Source organism: Tamandua tetradactyla, chromosome 3 (assembly GCF_023851605.1).
Source record: "Tamandua tetradactyla isolate mTamTet1 chromosome 3, mTamTet1.pri, whole genome shotgun sequence".
NCBI classification, from domain to species: domain Eukaryota; kingdom Metazoa; phylum Chordata; class Mammalia; order Pilosa; family Myrmecophagidae; genus Tamandua; species Tamandua tetradactyla.
Window position 1 is genome coordinate 83024196 of NC_135329.1, and position 16408 is coordinate 83040603.

At 39.5% G+C, this 16408-nt stretch overlaps 1 long non-coding RNA gene and 1 pseudogene across 1 annotated transcript in view; one reads left to right on the plus strand and one right to left on the minus strand.

The window, feature by feature from the left end:
* LOC143676195 (uncharacterized) overlaps nt 1–16408 on the plus strand; it is a 264759-nt gene that overhangs the window by 66184 nt on the left and 182167 nt on the right. The window lies entirely within an intron of this gene.
* LOC143678511 (U6 spliceosomal RNA) lies at nt 12424–12523 on the minus strand (annotated as a pseudogene).

Consider the following 16408-nt stretch of genomic DNA (forward strand, 5'->3'; position numbering starts at 1 on the left):
ATTGAGACTTCTTTTACATAATGTATTGCTTTTCTCTTGTAGCTTTCAGAATTTTCTCCTTATCCTCTGCATTCAATAGTATAATTCATATATGATGGGTGTAATTTTCTTCATATTTATCCTGTTAGGTGACTTCTGAGTTTCTTGGATGTATATATTCATGTCTTCTGCTAAAGCTTGGGATGTTCCTTGTCATTATTTCTTTGACTATTACTTCTGCCTCCTTCACTCTTCTCCTTCTGGTACTCCCAGTCTGCATATACTGGTGTGCTTGATGTTATCTCACAGTTATCTTAGCCTACTTTTGCTTTTAACATTTTGTTTTTCTTTCTGCTCTGCAGCCTGATTCATTTCAAGCATGTTGTCTTCAAATTCACTGATTCTTTCTTCTACCAGTTCCAGTTTGCTCTTAAAACACTCCTTGGCACTTTTTATTTCAGTTAGTGTAATCTTCAATTCCAGTAGTTCTTTTTGGTTCTTTTTAAAAATTTCTTTCTCTTTACCTAGACCCTCATATTGTTCATTCATTGTTTTCCTAATATCCTTTAGTTCTTTATCTACACTTTCCTTCATCTTCTTTAGCCTTTTTACAGTTTTTTTTAAAAAAGGCTTTGTCCAGTATGTCCACATTCTCATCTTCTTTGTTTTTTTCTTTATTTTTATCTTCTTCCTTTAGATGGTCATGATTTCCTGTGTTTTTGTTTGTCTGTTCTCTTTTGTTGCACACTGAACATTTTAACATTTTAAAATGTTAACTATGAGATTTATTCTCTGAGATGTCTGTTTCATGGTTTTGGAACCAGCTGCTGATAAGAAAGAGATTTTCTTGAGCTTCAGCCCCCCATTCACCAAAGGTGAATGCAGTGTGTAGGATTTACCTTTTATTTTGCTGTCTTGTCTTGGACTTGTGCTTGTTAGTTGTTGGGAAGTTCCTCTGTTTACATGAGTTTAAATGCTCCCTCTGTTTCTCTAGAGATAAACTTTCTTTTCTCAGATGTCTGAAGCTAGCAGGCCCTTTTCCAAGACTTTCAACCATTGTAGTTTATTGCACTCCTTTCTTTGTCTCAAGCTACTTTTACCTGGAGGGAAAATTCTGGGAGGAATTTCACCCTGAAAAGGACTTTTCCAAGTCAGTCTTTCCTAGCCAACTAGGGTCAGAAACCCATGAAGGAGGTGTAGACTGGCTCCAAATGCCCTGTGGAAGAGAATCAAGAAGGGCATCAAAAACTTCGCTGATCCTCAAAGCTGACAGTTCCTGGCTTGCCCAGCAAATGCACGTATTCTAGCTTGCAAGCTTCTGGAATGCAATACATTACAATGGAATGGCTTTTTTTTTTTTTCAAATGGAATTTATTAAGTTGTATGTTTACAGTTCTAAGGCCATGAAATGTCCAAATTAAAGCGAAGCTTTAATGTCCAAGGCTTTAATGTCCAATCTAAGGCATCCAAGGAAAGATACCTTGATTCAAGAAGACCGATGATGTTCAAGGCTTGTCTCTCAGCTGAAAAGGTGCAGGGTGAGATCTGCTAGCTTCTGTTCAATGGCTTCCCTGGGGCTCTGTGTGTTTTGTTCACTGTCCATTCTGGTGGCTCTCATGGCTCTAAAGCTTTTCAAAAAGTGTTCCCTCTTAAAGGGCTCCAATAAACAACCCCACCTTGAATGGGTAGAGACATATCTCCATGGAAACCATCTAATCAAAAGTTACCACCCACAATTGGGTGAGTCACATCTCCATAGAAACAGTCAAAAAACTCCCACCTAGCAATATCGAATGGAGATTAAAGGACATGGCTTTTCTGGGGTACATAGTAACTTCAAATGGGTGTACCATGCTTTAACAAAGTGTCTTTAATTCTCTGCTATCTCTGGCCCTGTCCAGGGAAGATTGAAACACTGGCTGCTGCCACCTTTGTCTGGGGCAGGTTGGAACAATAGCCGCCCTCAGACCTGGGACATAGTGATCTGAGTTCATTAATCAAAAAGCTGTGATCAATTATCAGCTGTCCCCACACTTGTTCTTGGTGAAGATTATTTTTATGTCTCTTTCTGTGGCCAATGAGCTAGCCAGTGGCTGGGTCCAATGGCTGCCTGTTGTGTGATTCACTGCAAAGAGAGAGCAATTTAGTCTCTGTGCTAGTTTGCAAGCTGCCAGAATGCAATATACCAGAACTGGAGTGGCTTTTAAATAGGATATATTAACTAAGGTTCTCTAGAGAAACAAAATCAGCAGGGAATATCCATCGATACAAAATTTATAAAAGTGTCTCATGTAACCATTGGAATGCTGAGTCCAGAATCTGTAGAACAGGCTGAAAGCAGGCAAACAATGAAGGTCCTCAACAAACTCTCAGGAGAGGCTGACTGGGCAACCATGGGAATGTAAGGGTCCAAGGTCTTAGGGCAGGCTATGAAGCTGGTGACTCCAATGAGGGGTCTGGATAAACTCCACAGAAGAGGCTTGGTGGCTGAAGCAGGAAGAGTGGCTGTCCCTTCTGAATCCTCCTTAAAAGGCTTCCAGTGATTAGATTAAACATCACTCATTTTAGAAGAAACTCCCCTTAGCTGATTACAAATGCAATCAGCTGTGGATGCAGTCAGTGTAATCATGATTTAAGTCCATAATATGTCCTCATAGCAGCAGACAGGCTAGCACTTGCTTGGCCAGATGATTACATTGGCAGCTATGCACATGATCTTAAACTATACTTAATATCCTAATAAAAAACAAGAAGTGCATTTTTCCTTACCTAACAACACTCAACTGTCTTACATACAACCGGCAATAATTAAATCTCCCCAGAATAGGGTGCAAATCCTTGGGTAATATTCACTCTTAAACTTGATATCTTACAGCTTAAATACTATAACATGAACAAAACAACATTACAGGCCTTGTATCTGTAATTGATCATATGGTCTTTAGTTCATGTTTATCACTACCTGCTTCTACTACCCATTCTATGTTCCCTTTACCCTCAGCAAGCACTTCAGCAGGCCGTGGTTCTCTGCCTGGTGGGGTGACCCAAACTTTTATTCCTGAAATATCAGAGCCATTGGTAGTTATGCCTGGATTGGGTTGTTCCAGTTTTCCATTGATTTTAAGCACAGGACATGATAGTTCTAAAAGATGCCCTAGGGGTCTCTTATATTCCAGAAAAACTGTTCTTTACTTCCATTTCCAGGTGAAATCCTATTTCCCCTGATAGCCAGGGTCAATAATGCCCACAAGTAAAGTAATCCCTTTCTTGGATTGATAATCCAAGGGTTTGAGTAGCCCCAAATGACCAGGTGGTAGTCTTAGATTCCAATTCAATGGAATCATTGTTCTTTCTCCTGATGGATGCACTCCCCCTTCTGCAACCCAAACTTGTAGACCAGCAGATCTCAAAATTGCAAGGACAGGAAGCAAAAATTTTCCTAGTGGATCATTAAGGGTATTGGTGAGTGGTGCCACTCCCATTTCCACCCCTTGGTTCCTGGACCCATGGATCCTGGCTTTGGGAGAAACAACATCATAGAGTGGATGCTGATTCAGAGCATACACAGCCTCCTGGAGAACATCTCCCCAGCCTTGCAAGGTACTTCTACTTAGTTGGACCTGCAATTGAGTTTGAGTTTTCAAAAGGCCGTTTCCCTGTTCTATCAATCCAGCTGCCTCTGGATGATGGAGAACTTGGCAAGACCAGAGAATTCCATGATCATATGCCCATTCCTACACTTCATTTGCTGTGAAGTGGGTTCCTTGATCAGAAGCAATGCTATGTGGGATACCATGATGATGGATAAGGATTTTTATAAGTCCATGTATGGTAGTTTTGGCAGGAGCATTGCATGCTGGAAAAGCAAACCCATATCCAGAGTATGTGTCTATTCCAGTTAGAATAAATTGCTGCCTCTTCCATGATGGCAGTGGTCCAATATAGTCAACTTACCACCATGTAGCCAGCTGGTCACCTCAGGGAATGTTGCCATATTGGGGGATGAGTGTGGGTCTCTGCTGCTGGCAGATTGGACACTCAGCAGTGGTTGTAGCCAGGTCAGCCTTGGTGAGTGGAAGTCCATATTGCTGAGCCCATGCATAACATCCATCCCTACCACCATGACTACTTTGTTTATGCACCCATTGGGCAATAACAGCAGTTGTTGGGGAGAGAGGCTGACTGGTATACACAGAATGGGTTATCTTATGCACTTGATTATTAAAATCTTCATCTGCTGAAATCACCCTCTGGGGTGCATTCATATGGAACACATATAGACCAGCAGAGCTCAAGAACATGTTCATGTTGTTTGCCACTCATAAAGGTCTATCCAACTACCTCTTCCCCAGAAATCTTTATCATCATTTTTCCAACAGCCCATGAGTCAGTATACACATGCATCTCTGGCCAGTTCTCCTTCCAAGCAAAATGAATAACCAGGTGCACTACTCGAAGTTCTGCCCACTGCGAGGATTTGCCCTCACGACTGTCTTTCAGGGATATCTTGGAAAGGGGTTGTACTGCTGCAGCTTTTCATTTTCAGGTGGTACCTGCATAGCATGCAGAACCATCTGTAAACCAAGCCCAAGTTTTCTCTTCCTCAGTCAATTCACTGTAAGGAACTCCCCAAGAGGCCATAGCTCTAGTGTTATTATAGACTGGAAGGAAGTTGAGCCTTGTTTTAAAATGGCAGATAATCTGGCAAAATTGACTAGTGGCTTTGGCTGGAAGGCTGATTTTAAAAGCCATGAACTTGAATATTTAACAGAAGGGATCTTCAAATTAAATGTCAAAAGCACAGCCTGGTTTCTTCTCAGAGTTTATAGTGAAATGCAACAGGAAAGAGATTTGTTGAAAACTGAACTCTTGGGTATGCAGAAACCAGAAATTGATGTCCTGGAAAATTCTGGGCTTCCAGGAAGGGAGACCCCAATGAATAGTGCTCCATGTGAGGATTTGGCCAGATGTGAAACCAGTCAGCTATTTCAGAGAAAGCCAGGATCGGACATGAAGTCATCCAGGAAAGATTTGTGGAAACTCCTTATGTCTGATGGGCATGATCTAAGGCTACTACATAGAAAGCCAACGAGAGTGTCATGGGATCTGTATAAAGAGAACCACTGCCAGTTGGGACTGAGAGGGACAGAGAAGGGACTTGGAGGAAAAATAACATCAGAGGTAAAATCATGGAGGCTGAGGTCTGAAGTCAAGAAGCCTCAGGCCAAGAGAGTAGACCCACCCAAGTCCATGAAGAGGGTGGGTTTGCCCCAAAAGCAGAGGGTGGGCCTTCCACCTCATTGCAGTGGAAGCGTCATGTTGCTTCAGACCATGGAGAGGGTGAAGCACATTCCTTGTCATTTGTGGAAAGCCTGGTTGCCACCACGTGAAGGGGTTGCACTTGTGCCCTAAAGATGGCAGAGAGCCCAGGTACAGCCCCGATGCTTGGAGAGGGTGGAGGTGAGAAAAAAGGTGGTCTCCTCAGTGTCACCCAAGGTTGCATTTGGAGAGAGGCAATCCACTGCATAGGCCCTTGGAAAGGGTGGGACTGCTGCTTTCAGAAGCGCTGAATATAAATGACTCTTAGACTTGAAATCTAATGGACTTTACCCTGTGGGTTTTCGAAACTGTGTGGGTCCAGTGACCCCTGTGTTCTTTCCTCTGTATGGAAATGTGTATATGACTATTCCTCCTTTGTATGTTGGCAGCAAATAACTTGTTATTAGTTTTCAAAGGTCCAGAGACAGAGGATAATTTTGCCTTAAAACAGACCATACTTGCAACTAACTTTGAGATTTTATACTGGTTTTAACTTTGTATTGTATTTGTAATGCTACTGAAATGGTTTAATGTTCTCTGATATTGTTATAGAATGAATGTATTTTGTATATGGAAAAACATGTCTTTTTTAGGGTCCAGAGAGTGGAATGTGCTGGTTTGACAGGATGTTTGTCCCCTAGAAAAGCCATGTTTTAATCTGAATCCCATTTCATAAAAACAGAATAATTTCTATTCAATGCTGTATGTAATTAGATCATCTCCCTGGAGATGTAACCCAATCAAGAGTGGTTGTTAAGCTGTATTAGGGGAGATGTGTCTCCACACATTAGGGTGTGTCTTGATTAGTTTCTGAAGTCCTATAAAAGAGGAAACATTTTGGAGAATGAAGGAGATTCAGAGAGAGCAGGGAATGCTGCAGCACCAGGAAGCAGACAGTCCATTAGCTAGCGGTTTGGAGATGAAGAAGGAAAACGCCTCCAGGGAGCTTCATGAAACAGGAAGCCAGGAGAGAAGGTTAGCAGATGATGCTGTGCTCACCATGTGCCTTTCCAGCTGAGGGAGAAACCATGACTATGTTCACCATGTGCCTTCTCAGATGAGAGAGAAATCCTGAACTTCATTGGCCTTCTTGAACCAAGGTATCTTTTCCTGGATGCCTTTGATTGGGCATTTCTATAGACTTGTTTTAATTGGGACATTTTCTTGGTCTTAGAACTGTAAATTAGCAACTCATTAAATTCCTCTTTTTAAAAGCCATTCTATTTCTGATATATTGCATTCTGGCTTCTAGCAAACTAGAAGATACACATTTCCATTTTATGATGGGATGCTGCTGCACATGCCCAACTTTATGGCTTGGTGGGTCAGATGACACCTAGCTCATGTTAGGCAACTCGGGTCTCAGGGTAACTTGGTGGGCACATGGTCAAGCATTCAGTCTCTACTAAGGCCCAGTTGCAGGCCAAAAGTTGTTTCTCAAAAGGAGAATGGTTATCTGCAGCATATGGTAAGGCTTTGCTCCAAAATCCAAGGGTTTGTGTTGTGATTCTCCAGAAGGCACCTGCCAATGACTCCAGACAGCATCCCTATTTGCCACTGACACTTTTAGCACCATTGGATGTGCTGGATCATATCGTCCAAGTGGCAGAGAAGGTTGTACAGCAGCCAGAACCTGACATAGAGTCTCCCCTTGTTTAGTTTCCCACTCAAAATTAACTGCTTTTCTGGTCACTAGATAAATGGGCTGGAGTAGCACACGCAAATGAGGAATATGTTGTCACCAAAATCCAAAGAGACCAATTAGACATTGTGCCTTTTTTTGGTCATAGGAGGGGCCAGATGCAGCAACTTATCCTTCACCTTAGAAGGGATATCTTGACATGTCCCATACCACCGGAAATCTAGAAATTTCACTGAGGTGTGAGGCCCCTGTATTTTTGTTGGATTTATCTCCCATCCTCTGACATGCAAATGCCTTACCAATAAGTCTAGAGTAGTTGCTACTTCTTGCTCACCAGATCCTATCAGCATGATATCATCAATATAATATACCAGTGTGATGTCTTGTGGGAGGGAGAAATGATCAAGATCTCTGTGGAGACGATTATGAAATAGGGCTAGAGAGTTGATATACTTATGAGGTAGGACAGTGAATGTATGTTACTGAACTTACCAGCTGAAAGCAAACTCTTCTGGTGGTCCTTACTAACAGCCATTGAGAAAAAAGCATTTTCCAGATCAATAGCTGCATACCAGTACCAGGTGATGTATTGACTTGCTCAAGCAATGATACCACATCCAGAATAGCAGCTGCAATTGGACTTACCACCTGATTGAGTTTATGATAATCCACTGTCATCTTCCAAGACCGTCTGTTTTCTGCACAGGCCAAATAGGAGAGTTGAATGGGGATGTGGTGGGAATCGCCACCCCTGCATCCTTCAAGTCCTTAAGAGTGGCAGTAATCACTGCAATCCCTCTAAGAATCCAGTATTGCTTCTGATTTACTATTTTGCTAGATAGGGGCAGTTCTAGTGGTTTCCACTTGGCCTTTCCTATGATAATAGCCCCCACTCCATGAGTCAGAGAGCCAATGTGGGGACTGCCAGTTGTTTAGCATGTCTATTCCAATTATGAGCTCTGAAACTTGGGAAATAACTACAGAATGGGCCTGGGGGCCCACTGGATCCACTATGAGACAGACCTGAGCTAAAACTCCATAATTTACCTGACTTCTGTAAGCCCTCACTCTGATATTTAGACCAGAATGATATTTTGGCTCCCCCAGAATTAATGGAACTTTTGAACCAGTGTCAAATATCCCCAAAATATCTGATCATTTCCTTTTCCTCAATGCTCAGATATGATGGTAAATGTTCATTGATCAACTTGGGGAAGTCTTGGCAGAAGATTAACAGTATAAATTTGTGGCAGTGTAACAGGGTCTTTCCCCAAAGGAACCTGGCCTCTCCCCTCATTCAAGGGGCTCTGGGTCTGTCTCAAGTTTGAACATTGATTAAGGGGCCGTGACTCTCTGTTTTTGTAATTCAAGTTAGATTTCTGTTCCCTTGACCTAGAACACTTTTGCTTATACAGCTCAAACAAGAATTTAGTAGACTGCCCACCTATTGTACTTCTAGGTACCCTATGATCTACTAGTCAATGCCACAAGTCTCTGTGAGCCATGTTGTTTTGACTCTTGTTTTGAGTTTGCTGTCCATTATGATAGCCACATCCACCTTGTCTTTAGTGATTAAATGCTGCCATCTGGCTTCTGCCAACTCGGGATCTGATTATCCCTATCGTGCTTAAGGATTCCAGCACAGTGAAAGCAGTTACTATAGTAATATCTGACCTACAGAGAAGGGCAACTACACAGCTCTTCAGGGATGATGGAGTTTCACAAACTTATTTCTCACAGTTCTGGTAAAGGTGCATCCTCCGGACATTCCTGGGGTGTAAGAGCAGGATTTCCATGATAAATCCACTCTAACATTCCAATCTCTCTATGCCTTTGGATACCCTCATCTGCATTGTACCAAGACAGTTCCAACATTTCAACCTCAGGTAATGTCGGCCACCTTTTGATCCATGTTTCAGCCATCCATCCAAGCAAACTGTTTATGCCTTTTCTAACCTTTCAAGCTAAAATACTGAATATAGAACTTCTGCTTAGTGGGCCTATATCAATAAAATCAACCTGATCCAGATTTATATTCCTCCCACCATTATCCCACACCCTTAAGACCTATTGCCACACATATTCCCCCAATTTCTGTCTATATATTTGGGGTATAATGTACTTCCTCATAGGTGACACTCTGTACCTCACCTTTTGGGGCCCGTTGGGATTTTAGCATAGTTACAGGTCTGGAGAAATGTGGGGTGGTGGGGATGGGTCATGAAAAGAATGAGAAGTATCTTCCAAGCCATTTGCTTCAGGGCCTTCATTTGCAGTTTCATCTGGTGAAACAGGATTAATTACTCTAGGGCTAATCCCTTCAGGTGGAGGTTGGGTGGCCAACTCCTCAGGGCAGGCTGGAGGTGGGGCGGCTATGTCTTCAGGGCAGACTATTACAGGGTTATCTAGAAAAGACTCAGCATGGCCTAGATTTTCTCCCTCTCCACCGACATCATTATCAATCCATATGTCACCATTCCACTTTTCAGAGTCCCACTCTTTTCCAATCAATGACCTCACTTTAATGGCAGAAACCATGCAAAACTGAGATTTCAATTTATGTTGTAAAGTTGCTATTCTAAAAATAAGATTCTGAGTCTGATTTTTGGAGACTTCAAGTCTGTGGCTACAGGAAATAAGATTTTCCTTCAGGGCACTCATAGAAATGTTTACATCTGTCATATGGTGCCTAAGCTTTTCATTTGAAGCCTTCAACTTATCTCTTTTTCTCATTAATGAATACAGTATATTTAACAACAACCAGTCAACATCTCTATACTACCTATTTCCACAAAACTGTGAAAAGTGGTCAAAAACATTATCCCCCAGAGCCTGGCTTCATATAAGTAAAGCATTAGAAGAATCCAATGGTGATATTTTGACAATCTCTTTTGCCAGTTCACTCCTTGGATTGGCAGCATCATTTTGATTATGGGAAACAGAGTCCTTAGTGCCTTTGAGTCCAGTCATAGTAGAAAACCAATTGCAAAAACCCATTTTTAAGATTCTGTTTCTTAGGAACCACTTCAAGTACCAAGCTGTATTAGCTAGGATTCTCTATAGAAACAGAATCAGCAGGTGATATTTATAGATAAAAAATTTATGAAAGTGTCTCATGTAACCATGGGAATGCAGAATCGAGTTTGTAGGAAAGGCAGCAAGCTGTCAACTGGCTAAGGTCCTCAACAAACTCTCAGGAGAGGCTGGCTGGGCAACAGTGGGAATGTAAGGTTACGAGGTCTGTAGGGCAGACTGTGAAGCTGGAAACTCCAAAGAAGGGTCTGGATGAACTCCACAAGAGAGGCTCAGTGGCTGAAGCAGGAAGAGAGACTGTTTCTTCTGAATCCTCCTTAAAAGCCTTCTGGTGATTAGATTAAATGTCACTCATTGCAGAAGACACTCCCTGTAGCTGATTACAGACACAATCACCTGTGGATGTTGTCAATGTAATGATGATTTAAGTCCATGAAATGTCCTCATTACAACAGACAGGCTAGCGCTTGCCCAACCAGACAACTGGGCACCACCACATGGCCAAGCTGACACATGAACCTGGCTAGGACATAGGGGAATTTAGTGAATAGCAAATTTACTGTTCTAAACCTATAAAAACATCCAAGCTAAGGAATCTATGGAAAGATATCTTAATTCAAGGAAGGTCAACAGGTCAGGAACACCTCTGTCAGCTGGAAAGTCACATGGCTAGCATCTGCTGGTCTTTTGCTCCTGGGTTTCATTACTTTCAACCTCCATCCTGTGGGGGTTCCTTACTTTGCTTCTCCGGGGCTGGCTTTCATCTCTTGGCTTCCCTTGGCTCTCTCCAGCTTCTGGCTTGCTTCACATCTCATGGTGATGTCTGCTGGACTCCAAACATCTATGTCAACTCTCTCTCTCCATTGGTACTGTCATTTTTGTGGGATCTCTCCAAAATGTTTCCTCCTTAGATTCCAATAAACTAATCAGGAGCCACTCCTGGAATAGGTGGAGTCACATCTCCATCTAATCAGAAGGTCACGCCCATAGTTGGGTGTGTCACATCTCTGTGGAGATAATCTAATAAAAAGTTTATACCCTACGATATTGAGTTAGAATTAAAATAAGTGGCTGCTCCCCTAAGATTGGATCAGATTAAAATATGGCTTTTCTCGGATACATAATAGATTCAAACCAGCACACTGTCCTTTCCATAGTTCATCAGCTTCTTCCTCCCACTCCTTCTTGGATGTCCACAGTATTCACCTCACCTCCAGAGTTTCAAAATAGTTGTTTTAGACAGTTCCTGTCTGTATAATAGTTGCTCTAGTGGAAGAACTGAGTCCTGGCACTCGTTATTCTATGATCTTCCCTAGAAGTCAATTCTGCTGAGATATTTTTAATATTAAGAAGCCCAAGTTATTATTCTTTTCTTGCATCATGGTTTTAATGTTGATTATGAAAACTAGTCACCAAACTTAAGATATACTAGAGTTTCTCCTGTTTTCTTCTGTGCTGGTTTGAAGGGAAGTATGCCCCCTAAGAAAAGCCATGTTTTAATATGGATCCCATTTCTTAAAAGGTAGAATAGTCTCTATTCAATGCTGTGTATTTGGGACTGTGATGGGATCATCTCCCTGTTTGATGAGATTTAGTTAAGAACGGTTGTTAAACTGGATTAGGGGATGACATGTCTCCACCCATCTGAGTGGGTCTTGATTAGTTTCTGAAGTCCTATAAAAGAGGAAACATTTTGGAGAATGAGAGACTCAGAGAGAGCAGAGAATGCTGCAGCACCACGAAACAGAGTCCACCAACCAGTGACCATTGGAGATGAAGAAGGAAGACGCCTCCCGGGGAGCTTCATGAAATAGGAAGCCAGGAGAGAAAGTTAGCAGATGACACCGTATTTGCCATGTGCCCTTCCAGCTGAGAGAGAAGCCCTGACTGCGTTCACCATGTGCTGTCTCACTTGAGAGAGAGACCCTGAACTTCATCGGCCTTCTTGAACCAAGGTATCTTTCCCTGGATGCCTTTGATTGGACATTACTATAGACTTGTTGCAATGGGGACATTTTCTCGGCCTTAGAACTGTAAACTTGCAACTTATTAAATTCCCCTTGTTAAAAGCCATTCCGTTTCTGGTATATTGCATTCCAGCAGCTAGCAAACTAGAACATCTTCTAATATGTCTTTTTGTTTTGCCTTTTACATTTAGATATATGATCCATTTTGAGTTATTTTTTGTGGAAGGTGAAGATCTTTACCTCTCTATACATACACACACACACACAGAGAAGCATACCTTGTTTTATTGTGCTTCACAAATATTGCATTTTTTTCAATTTGAAGTTCTGTGGCAGCTCTGCATTGAGCAAGTCTTTCAGTGCCACTTTCCCAACAACATGTGCTCACTTTGTGTCATGTGTCATATTTTGATAATTCTTGTGGTATTTTGAACTCTTAAATTATTATATCTGTAATTTATTTTCCTTTTTTTTTCTTAAAAAATATATGTGGAGCACTTCATGAATTTGCATGTTATCCTTGCCTAGGGGCCATGCTAATCTCTGTATTGTTCTAATTTTAGTATATGCACTGGCAAAGTGAGCACTGATCAGTGATTTTTGCTATTACTATTGCAATTGTTTTGTGTTGTCATGGCCCATGCTCATATAAGACAGCTAATATAATCAATAAATGTTGTGTGTCCTGACTACCCCACTGACCTATTTCCCTATCTCTGTCCCTCTCCTCAGGTCTCCTTATTTCTTAAGACAACAGTTTTGAAATTAGGCGAATTAATAACATTACAATGGCCTCTAAGTGTTGAAGTGAAAGGAAAAACCACGTCTCTTAATTTAAATCAAAGCTAGAAATAATTAAGTTTAGTGAGGAAAGCATGTCAAAATCTAAGACAGGTAAAAGACTCAATCTCTTGCAACCAAATAGTCAAATTGTGACTACAAAGGAAAATTCTTAAAGGAAGTTCAAAATGCTACTCCACTGAAAATAAAAATGACAAGAAAGCAACAACCTTATTGCTGTCATGGAGAAAATTTTAATGATCTGGATAGAAGATCAAACCAGTCAAAACATTCTATTAAGCCAAAGTCATATTCAGAGCAAGGCCCTAACTCTCTTCAATTTTGTGAAGGCTGAGAGAGGTGAGAAAGCAGCAAGAGAAAAGTTTGTAGCTAGGAGAGGTTGATACATGAAGTTTAAAGAAAGCAGCCTTCTCCATAATATTAAAGTGTAAGTTGAAATAACAATGCAATTGTGGAGGTAATAGCAAGTTACCCAGAACATCTAGTTAATATAATTCATGAAGTTGGCTTCAGTGAATGACAGATTATTCATGTAGATGAAATGGCTTCATATTGGAAGAATATCATCTAAGACTTTTATAATTAGAGAAGAGAAGTCAATACATGTCTTCAAATTTTCAAATGACAGGCAGACTTTCTTGTTAAGGGCTAGTGGAGATGGTGAGTTTAAATTGAAGCCAATATTCATTTAACATTCTAAAAATCCTAAGGCCCTTAGAATTATGCTAAATCTACTCTGTCTGTGCTCTCTAAATGAAACAACAAAGCCTGAATGACAGCACATCTGTTTACAACATGGTTTATCGGATATTTTAAGCCCATTATGAAGACTACAGCTCAGGAAAAAAAGATTCCTTTCAAAATGACTGTTCATTGTTACTCCAGAGCTCTGATGGAGATGTACAATGAGATTAATGCTGTTTTCATGCCTGCGAACACAAAATCCATTCTGCAGCCCATAGATCAAAGAGTCATTTAGAATGTCAAGTCTTTTTATTTAAGAAATACATTTTGCAAGGCTATAGCTGCCATAGATTAGTGATTCCTCTGATGTATCTGGGCAAAGTCAATTGGAAACCTTCTGGAAAGGAGTCACCATTCTAGATGCTGTTAAGAACATTCAGAGTAAAAAGTTAAAATATTAACATTGACAAGAGTTTGGAGGAAGTTTATTCCAATCCTCCTAGATAACTTTGAGGGGTTCAAGACTTCAGTGGAGGAAGTAACTACAGATATGGTGGAAATTGCAAGATATTAGAATTAGAAATGGAGGACATATATGTGACTATGAATTGCTGCAATCTCAGAATAAAACTATAATGGATGAGGAGTTGCTTCTTATCGGTGAGTAAAGAAAGTGGTTTCTTGAGATAGGATCTACTTTTGGTGATGATGTTTTAACATTGTTGAAATGACAGCAAAGCATTTAGAAAATTACATAAACTTGGCTGACAAAAGAGTGAGAGGATTGGCCCCAATTTTGAAAGAAGTTCTACTGGGTAAAATTCTATCAAATAGCATCACATGCAACAGTAATAAATCCTTCATGAAAATAAGAGTCAACTAATGTGACACGTGTCATTGTGGTTTTAAGAAATTGCCACAAACACCACAGCTTTCTGCAATGACCACCCTGATCAGTCAACAGGCATCTACATTGAGGATCCATCAGCAAACAGATTATGACTTACAGAAGGCTCAGATGATAGTTAGCATTTTTTTAGCAATAATGTATTTTTAAATTAAGGTATGTACATTGTTTTTTAGATATAATGCTATTGTACACTAAGCATAACTTTTTACGCATTGTGAAACCAAAAAAATTGTTATAAATAACAATAAAATAAAATAAAATAATTTATTATGATATTTGCTTTATTGTGGTCATCTGGAACCAAACCTACAATAACTTTAAGGTGTATCTTTATACACACATACATATTCAGATATGGGCGTCTAATTTTTCAAGCTCCATTACTTAAGAGACTGTTCTTTCTCCAGTGAACTGAATGTTAAAAATTAAATTTCATAAAAAATTAGTTGACTGTATTTGTGTTAATCAATTTCTGGCCTCTCTCTTTTATACCATTGATACATGAGACCTTTCTTTCAATAATATCATATTGTCTTGATTATGCTAAAGCTGTAGTAATTCTTGAGATCAGGTAATGAGTCCTCCAACTTTGTTCTTCTATTTTAGTAAATTGTTGGATAGTCTAGGTGTTTTGTCTTTTCATATAAATCTTAAATCAGTTTTTCCTATATCTACAAAATAGCTTCTTTGATTTTATTGGACTTATGTTGAATCTATAGAGAAAATTGGAAATAACTGACTTCTAACAAGATTGAGTCTTCTAGTCTATGAAAATGGGATATTTATCCATATTTTTAGAATTTAGATTTCCTCCATCATTGATTTGTAGTTTTCTGCCTACAAATCTTGTATATATTATGTTAAACACCTGCATAACTATTTTATTTTTAGTGTAAATGCTATTGACATCTTCATTTGAAAGTCCAATTTCTCATTATTGGCATTACGAAAGCATTTGACTTTGGCATAACAACCTTCTGTCATGCAAACTTCCTGTACTTGTTTTGTAATTTCATTACATTTCTTGTAAATTCTTTATTGTTTTTTCCCCATGGTCAATGCTATAATCTGTGAATAAAGACAGCTTCATTTATTTTCCATTCTGATCTATATACCTTTTCTTTACTTTTGTTATCTTATGGCATAATCTATGCCTGCCAGTGTAGTGTTGAACACAAATGATGTGAGAGGAAATTTTTGCCTTATTTCAGATCTCAGAAAACAAATGTCCAGTTACTTATTTCTTACATAAATAATGTTAGCTGCAGATTTTTTTCACAGATGTTAAAGTTCCCCTTTATTTCAAGTTTGCTGAAAATTTTTATCATGAATGGGTGTGGAATTTGTCATTCAATTGTGAAATGATAGAATAATATGATTTTTCTTCTTTCTTTGCTTTTTGAAACACTCCAAAATAACAGGAATAATGCATTGTAGGATTCAATTTGCTTCTATTGTGTTGAGGATTTTAGTTTCTATATTCATAAGATATATTGTTGTGTAGTTTTCTTTTTGATTGTTTTGTTTTAAGCTGTTTTTGGTGTTAGGGTAATACTGGCCTCATAGAATGAGTGAGGGAGGGTTCCCACTGTCTTTATTTTTTGGAAGAGACTGTAGAGAATAAGTATTATTTCTACCTTAAATATTTGTGAAGTCATGTAGAACTGGTGACTTCTTTTTTAGAAGGTTACTTTATTTAATTCAATTTTATAGATGTAAGACTTATCTCTCCTTGTGCAATATTTGATCATTGGTGTTTTGCAAGGAGTTAGTCTATTTCATCAAGGTTAGCAAAAGCATGAGATAGAGTTGTTCATAATACTCATTTATTATCTTTTTAATTTTCAGTGGTTCAGAGGTGATAATCTCTGCATCATTTCTGACATTGTAAATTTGTGTTTTCTCTCTTTTTTCTTGACTAGTTTGGCTTGACATTTAACATTTGTATTGATCTCTTCAAAGAACTATCTTTGGTTTCGTTTGTTTGCTATATTATTTTCCTGTTTTCAATTTCATTGCTCTCATTTCTGATATTTCCTTTTTATCTACTTGCATTAATCATAATTTACCCTT